Raw genomic sequence first — 8467 nt, 5'->3', positions numbered from 1 at the left:
TATTTTATTGAGTTGGAAAATTAATTAAAAACTTCTTTTGGAAGAATAAAAGATCAGGAACTTCAGAGAAGCTGAGCAAAAAGACATAAAGGAAGTAGATTCAGTAGTATCAGACCATAAACTATATTATTAGGTGAAACTATGAAGTGTAAAAAGAACAATTTCTTTTTTTTTTTCCCTGAGGCTGGGGTTAAGTGACTTGCCCAGGGTCACACAGCTAGGACAGGTTAAGTGTCTGAGACCAGATTTGAACTTGGGTCCTCCTGAATTCAAGGCTGGTGCTCTATCCACTGCGCCACCTAGCTGCCCCCTAAAAAGAACAATTTCAATTATTTTAAATTAAAAATTTATTACATAAATAAAAGCCAAGAATAGAAACCATGCAGAAAATTGAGATAAAAACTTTCAGAGACAATATCTCATGATGTGAGTGGGTTCAAATATTGCTGTAGTATAGGGAAGGATGATCTAGTTGATTTAGAGAAACATTGAAGGATTTGAACTTTTTAATTAAGATGCTTTTTGCCTTCAGAGAAGGATAGAAGAAAATAAACATAGTATAGTCTTATAAATATGTGTATGAGTATATGTTTGTATGTTTATAAAAATCTGTATGTGTTTGTGTATCCACACTTAATTATAGCCTTCTTTAAGGCAGTGGGGTGAAGAAAGGGGAAAATAATGTGAAAAAAAATGAACAGCAAAAAATAAAATAAAACTGACAAAGCAGCAAAGAAAAGCTGGGCAACTTTGAAAACAATACACGTATTTATTATATAGATTTTCCTGAAATGGACATTTATTGTTTCATGTTGAAACTTATCTTGGGGTCTTCTATGTATTAAAAGAAATTCAAATGTAGTCTGATTAAGATTGGTCTTTAACCTGGGAATAGCCAGAACTGCATAAAGTAGGCCAGAGAAGACAGGGCTAGTGCTTTAATTATTTGCTTTCATTGTTGAGAATTGATCTGCAGATTTTTTGAGTTCTCTTGAAGAGATTTCCTTTTGCTGGAATGAAAGTACATTTTGTAGACATTCAGTGACAAGGGAGGGGGAAGTTGAATTACAATACAGTCATGTTCAGGGCCTGAGTGGTTTCCCATGACAAGCCAGAGGATGCAGAACAGTATGGGTGTTCTTGAGTCCTATGGAAACAGTTCTTAAGTAATTGTTTCAAATCCTGCTGGTCATTACTTGGTGGGACACAGGAACAGAATTCCATGGTTTTAGGAGGTTCTGCATTCTTGTATTCACTTCTCTTAACATACACAGGAAAGCTTTGCCAAGAATTGATCATTTCAAGGTGCATTGAGATATTCTGTCCACAGTCAGAATCTGCAAGAGAAGTAGTAGTTTTGAAAAATCTAAATGGTTAATATATTCATTGCACACATCCTATCCAATAATAGGGAAATCCTAAATCCCTTTACAAAGGCAATTTTTCCCTTTTCTCATTTTGCATTTCAGTTTCAATTTTTAAAAATTTACGAAAAATAGATATATGAACACAAACATTGAAGAGAAGAGACTGTGAGTGAGGTACAGAGAGTTGATAAATAACAGTGATGAATTTTGTTTGCATGAACATGAAGAAGAGATTGTTTATCGATGGTAGTGGAGGAAGATGCTACAGTGATAATGAGAGCCATGGTGTAGTATGATTGCTCTACTAGGCCCAGTGAGTATGAATGGAGCATTATAATAGGAAGGGAGGATTAGAGAAAGTGAAATCAGTCCTGGAAGGGATGGGGGCAAGAAGGTTTTCTGAAGAGGAGAGAATCAGGTCTCAATAAGCATCAGCAGAAGCAGGGAGCAAGGAAGCAAAAGATTATGGATGAAAGCACTCTTGTTAAGTATGGAGCAGAAATTTCAGAAATGGCAGTGGCAGATAGATCTGTCATGGCATAGATGTAGCATATTGGGGCAGGAGATGAATAGAAGGGAGAGACATATAGTGGGGGATGGGAATGAGTGTTTTTACTAGACATGCTTAGTTCAAAACAGATCAGTTATTCAAGCTTAATACTAGAAAAGAAGTCCTTTGGGCCTGCAAATATGCAAGAAAGTGAAAATAACTGGAAAAAGGACCCAGGAGGATTTAATTTACTTATTCAGCTGAATAACACATATATCTATGTACACATAATGAATAGCATATTGAACCTAGGCTCAGGAAGATGTAAATTAAATTCTGCCTGAGACCCTTATGAACTAAGGGACTCTGGCAAATCACTTAACTTCTATCTGCTTCAGCTTTCTCATATGAAAAATGGGGAGAATAACTCTATCTCCTCAGATATTAGTTATGTGAGAATAAACCAATCAATTACTCTCTGCCTCAGCTTGTAAAATGGGAATAATTATACCCCATTCTCCCAGGACTTTGCAAACCCTAAAATGAGATGCAATATGGCATGTAACAATGGACATGGAAGAAGAGCTTCCTTAATCATTGATTCCACTGGGGTATTGAAGAGAGAGAAAGGTCAACGATTAGTCTGAAGTTATGGTCCTTTACAAAAGAGACGTTAGTGGTTCTACCAATAGAAATAAGAAAGCTCAGAGAAGAAGCAATGTTTGGTAGAAATGAATTACTGGAAGGATAGTCAGATGCAGCAAAGAACTGAAAATGCAGAACTATATCATGGGTAACATTGGGCTTGGCATAGGAATTTAGGAATCAAAGAAGGGCAACATGAGACAATGTTTAGATGCAAAAGAGAGGTGAGATCTCAAGAGAAGAGCTGAGGGACAAGGCACACATTGGGTGCTATGGAAATGCTTTCTATTTCTCATCATCATAATGTCTGCAATATAAAGAGGGAGAGAAAGAAGAGATTCTGGCGGCAAGTCCTTAGAGTATGTGACCTGAGAAGCAGGATGAGAATATTTACATGGAATCCAAGGGAGAAGATGGCAAGAGGGCTGTACCAAGATCAAAGGGATATTGATTAAAAAGAAGCCTTTTTTTTTAAGGAAAAAGGAATATTTTTAGTAACCTTGGTTAAAAACATCAGTCAATGCCATTTAATTTAACAAAGATATATTAAGGGAACAGCTTTTGCAGCTAGAAGAAACAGTGGATGGAGTGCTAGGTCTGGAGTCAGGAAGGCTGTGTTCAAATTTTGCTTCTTTAGTTTTCTAATTGTGTGACCCTAGGAAAGTCACTTTTTCTGTTTCAATTTTCTCAGTGAGAAAATGAGGACTCCTTTGTCCCCACCTGCCAGAAATTAATTCAGATGCTCTCTCCTTCAGGAAGCGTTCCTTTATTCCTCTTAGATGTGAGTGCTGTCTTCCTCATCAAATATCTTCATTTTTACATGTCTGAATATTCTCTATCTTACATTTAGATGAAAATTTCCCTTAATAATAATTATAAACAGCACCTATTCCGTGCCTTCTAGAAATGGGGGATGTTTGTGAGTGTATTGAGTGAAAACATGGAGACAGGAGATGAAATGCTGATCTAGTAGTCCAGGCTGGCTAGAACACAGAGAGGACAAAGTAGAATATTGGAGAATCACAATGGAAAAGTAGATTGAAACCAAGTTCAGAGAGCCTTATATCCCAGGCTCAGAAATTGTATTCCTGGAGGCAATGAGATTTTCATATCTAAGTCTTAGGAAAGTTCTTTTGGCAGCTGTGTGGATTGGAAAGAAGAGAGACCAGAATCAAAATAACCAATTAGCAAGTCATTGTAGCAGGTAAGGATCAGAATGACCAGGGCCTGCAAAGGGTTGGTGACTATGTGAATGAGAAGAGGGTGGAAGTAAGAGACCTTGAAAGTTGAATTGATAGGAGCTAGAAACTTATTAGAGATGGGTAGGAAGAGGAAAAGTAGGAGGTAGGCAAAATATAAGACTAGGGACCTAGAAGAATGATCATTCCCTCCACAGAAAGAGGAAAGTTTGGAAGGAGATTTGAATGAGAAAGGAGCTATGATAAATTTCCCTCAGGAAATAACCAATCTCACACTTAATATGGATGTCCAAGTGGAGGAGTCCAATGGTCAGTTGTTAGAATGACATTGGAGTTCACAAAAATTAGCAGACTCTTTGTATAGATTTGATGATCATCTATATAGAAGAAATAATTGAACTCATAGGAATATAGCAAGGGAGCAAGTATTGAGAAGACAGGTAAGCTGGCCCAAGATTGAGGATATGAGGAAACCTCCACTTAAGCAGATAGATTGTGAGTCACAGAAAGGAACTAACTGACAGAGAGAGAGCAGACAGATAGAACCAGAGAAGGTGAGCATCATGAAAACCAATGGATTGAAGAAGCTTTACAGTGTAAGCATCTAGAAAGAGGTCAAGGGAACAGAGATGGAGATGAGGTCATTTGATTCAGCAGATACATGACCATTAATGACAACAAAATCAGTGAAAAGTGAGAGTTCTACCTGGCTATAAAGTCTCTGGGTACACATGTGGAAATGGGTTAACCTCAACCATAGTGCTGTCATCTAAAAGTTAATATGGCTCATTACCCTCTGGGATACAGGATGATTGATTTATCAGCCAATGAAACTTCCTCCAAACGTTTGTTAAAATATAGGGAATGTTGTTTTGTGTCAATGGAGAAAGTGCTAATCTTGAAAAAAATCATCACAAATCTGAACCATTAAATGTTACAACTTTATACCTAAAATTAATTTATAGGTTTTCTCACATCACTAAGACTGCTCTGTTCTCCCATTTGTGTCTTCATCTTATTCATTTATAAAACTTTGAATCTTGATATGCCTTAATAAGAATTTCAGCTTTATAAAAATGGAATTGTCAGTAAAAGGTGATTCTCTTCCAGATCTGAATCTGACTAATACAGAGGAACTGGTTGCTAGAGTAGAAATTCTTGGAACATTATGAAGAAGTAATCACTTATCTTTAGAACAGAAGTTCATAACTTCTTTTTGATCTATATGGGGCCTTTGACAATCTGGTGAAATCAATGGATCGATCCCTTGCCCAAGCAATATTTTTTTCCAAAGAATGATTTTTAAATAGACAACACAGATTAGTTTTCAAATAAAACCAATTATATTGGATTACTATACTTAAAATATAAAATAAATTCAAGTTCATGACCCCAAGTAAAGTCCATGATACAGGAGTATAGAGCCAGGCAGAGTTAGATATGTAGATTAGAAAAGGGGTGATCAAGTTTGAAAGTGTTCCAAGAAGGATATGCCATGGTGTAAATATCTACAAAGGTTGCCAGCTAAGGAGAAATGGGAAAATTTCAAAACTTAAATTGTGAACACATAAGTAGAAAAACGACTTTTATCAAAAACAAAAATGGAATTTGTCTGAGGAGATGGGTGTTCCTATTGTGTTTGTGTTATTGATCTGGAAGCCTAATGAGGTCCTTCCCACTCTGACATTTTGCAGTTTTGTGAAAAAATCACCAAATAGATTACATTTTTATGATACAGATATCAAAAAATGGAAGCCATGGCAGGTAACAAAAGTGAATATAATAGTGTGTCATCGTCCTATAGTATTAATGCCAAGGATGTTAAACCCAGAAAAAACTAAAGCACTGATTGAAGCTAAAAACAATAAAATAATTGGCCTTTTGAACTCTGTATTGAGGAAAGAGGACTCTCAAAGGTAAAGGTATTGTTGGGGTGTGGGGGAGTGGGGATCTTTGGCAAAAGAAAGAATCCATTTTGATATTTCTCTCTGCCAAGGAGAATGGATAAGACAAAAACATGCAAGAGAGAGTTGGTACTTGAGGATTGTAAAATATCAAGTTGTTGTCACTTGTCCCAGTGAATCAGCAATCTTCTTGGGTTCTGAAAGAACTAGAGGGTGTGATTGCTGAATCACCTACAGCTGTCTCAGAAACGATAGAGGATTTGGAGCAAAGGAAGGAAAAAGGTAAATGACTCAAATCCCCACATTGTAAACCAGAGGGCTTGGTTTCCCTTTCTGACAAAATTCCAGAATGTAGCATTGAAGGAAGTGGTGCTGCCCTGTGAGCTATCCTACTTTGGACTGCCTGCTCAGTCAGGACGATGTTTCTGCAGAAAGCATTTACTACAATTTTTGCAAGGCATTTCATTTCAAAAAGTACCTCATAGCATTCTCTAAGTGGATAGTAAGATCAGGATTCATCCGTGTATTGTGGCAACCAAACCAATCTAATATATTCTTGGGCTATCCTAAGATCGTTGGATTATAAATTCAGAAAAGGAAGCTACCTCAAAGGTCATTAAATCCATACCTATTGTTTTACTAATGAAAAAAACTAGAGGAACTCATCTAATTAGTAAGTATAGGAGGCAAGATTTTAATCCATGTCTTCATAGTTCCAAATGCAGCATTTCACCTTTTCTTTCTTCTTTTCTTTAAATTTTTTAAAAATTATTTTATTTATTGTTATTATAGCTTTTTTATTTACAAAACATATGCCTGGGTATTTTTTTCAACATTGATCCTTGCAAAACTTTTTGTTTCAAATTTTCCCTTTTTTCCCCTCACTACCTCCAATAGATGACAATCAATGTTTTCAAATTTTCCATCTTCTAGAGGACAGAAAAGGAAGAAATTGAGTTTAAGGTCCTCAGTACTACAATCTAAACAGCTACATAAAAACTGTGTGGGTCAGGAAATGCAATTTTCATTGTTTTTACCCAGACTATGTTAAATCCATGTTAAATATGTTAAAATATATGTTAAATTCAGTATATATATAATATATGTATATATATATATATACATACATACACACACACACATATATATATATACACACATACATACATATTTATACAGTTATCATGCTGCACAAGAAAAATCAGGTCAAGAATAAAAAAAAACCTGAGAAGTAAAATAAAAATGCAAGCAAACAATAACAGAAAGAGTGAAAAGGCTATGTTGTGGTCCATACTCAGTTCCCATAGTCCTTTCTCTGGGTGTAGATGGCTCTCTTCATTATTGAACAATTGTAACTGGTTTGAATCATCTCATTGTTGAAGAGAGCCACGTCCATCACAATTGATCATGGTGTCATCTTGTTGTTGCTGTGTATAATGATCTCCTGATCCTGCTCATTTCACTTAACATCAGTTCATGTAAGTCTCTCCAGGCCTCTCTGAAATCATCCTGGTGTTCATTTCTTACAGAACAATAATATTCCATAACATTCATACATAATTTATTCAGCCATTCTCCAATTGATGGGCATCCATTCAGTTTCCATTTTCTAGCTACCACAAAGAGGGTTGCCACAAACATTTTTGCACACATGGGCTCCTTTCCTTCCTCTAAGATCCCTTTGGGATATAAGCCCAGTAGTAACACTGCTGGATCAAAGGGTATGCACAGTTTGATAACTTTTTGAGCTTAGATCCACATTGCTCTCCAGAATGGTTGAATCCATTCACAGTTCCACCAACAATGTGTCAGTGTCCCAGTTTTCCCACATCCCTTCCAACATTCATCATTATCTTTTCCTGTAATCTTACCCAATCTGAGGTATGTATAATGGTATCTCAGAGTTGTCTTAATTTGCATTTTTCTGATTAATAGTGATTTGGAGCACCTTTTCATAGGACTAAAAAGAGTTTTAATTTCTTTATCTGAGAATTGTCTGTTCATGTCTTTGAGTGTTTATCAGTTGGAGAATGGCTTGATTTCTTATACATTTGAGTCAATTATGTATATAGTTTGGAAATAAGGCCTTTATCAGAATCTTTGGAAGTAAAAAATGTTTTCCCAATTTATTGCTTGTCCGCGTTAATTTTGTTTGTACAAAATCTTTCTTCCCACTTCTCAAGAGAGAGAAATCTCAGAATAAGGGGGTTATATTCTCTCTTTATTATGCTGGTCAGACCATAGTGAAATATTATGTTGGGTTCTGGACACCATAGATTAAGGAGGAAATGGAGAAATTGGAGAATGTCTGGAAGAGGAAATAAGAATAGGGAATAGGGAATAGGTTTTAAAGTCCATAAATCAATTGAAGAAGCTGGAAGTGTTTAGGCTGGAGAAGATCAAGAGGGAAATGATAATCATCTTAAATTATTAGAAAGTTTGGTGTGAGAGAGAGACCTATGTTCCTCTATTAGGTTAATGAGGCCAGAAGCAGAAGCAATGGGTTCTTTTTTTTCTCTTTTTAAAAAAAATTTATAATTATAATAATTTTTTTGACAGCACATATGCATGGGTAATTTTCTTTTTTACAGCATTATGCCTTGTACTCACTTCTTTTCCAAATTTTCCCCTCCCTCCCTCTACCCCTTCCCCTAGATGACAGGCAATCCCATACATGTTAAATGTGTTACATTATATCCTAGATACAATATATGTGTGTAAAACCGAATTTCTTGTTGCACAGTAAGAATTGGATTCAGAAGGTAAAAGTAATCTGGGTAGAAAGACAATAGTGCAAACAGTTTACACTCAATTCAGTGGGTTCTCTTTTAAAGAAACAAATTTAAATTTGATGCTAAGAAA

The 8467-nt window shown here is 35.9% G+C and overlaps 1 long non-coding RNA gene across 1 annotated transcript; it reads right to left on the bottom strand.

Annotated features, from left to right (window-relative positions):
* Nucleotides 1-780: 780 nt before the first annotated feature.
* On the bottom strand, nt 781-6948 carry LOC141543242 (uncharacterized). Its single transcript, XR_012482391.1, has 2 exons — nt 6900-6948; nt 781-1337 (listed from the first exon to the last, which is right to left on the bottom strand). It is a non-coding gene; the product is annotated as an uncharacterized LOC141543242 (long non-coding RNA).
* Between the last annotated feature and the right edge of the window lie 1519 nt (nt 6949-8467).

Source organism: Sminthopsis crassicaudata, chromosome 5, assembly GCF_048593235.1.
Source record: "Sminthopsis crassicaudata isolate SCR6 chromosome 5, ASM4859323v1, whole genome shotgun sequence".
Taxonomy (NCBI): domain Eukaryota; kingdom Metazoa; phylum Chordata; class Mammalia; order Dasyuromorphia; family Dasyuridae; genus Sminthopsis; species Sminthopsis crassicaudata.
Note: the sequence above shows the minus strand (reverse complement) of the source record. Positions and strands in the feature narration are given on the sequence as shown.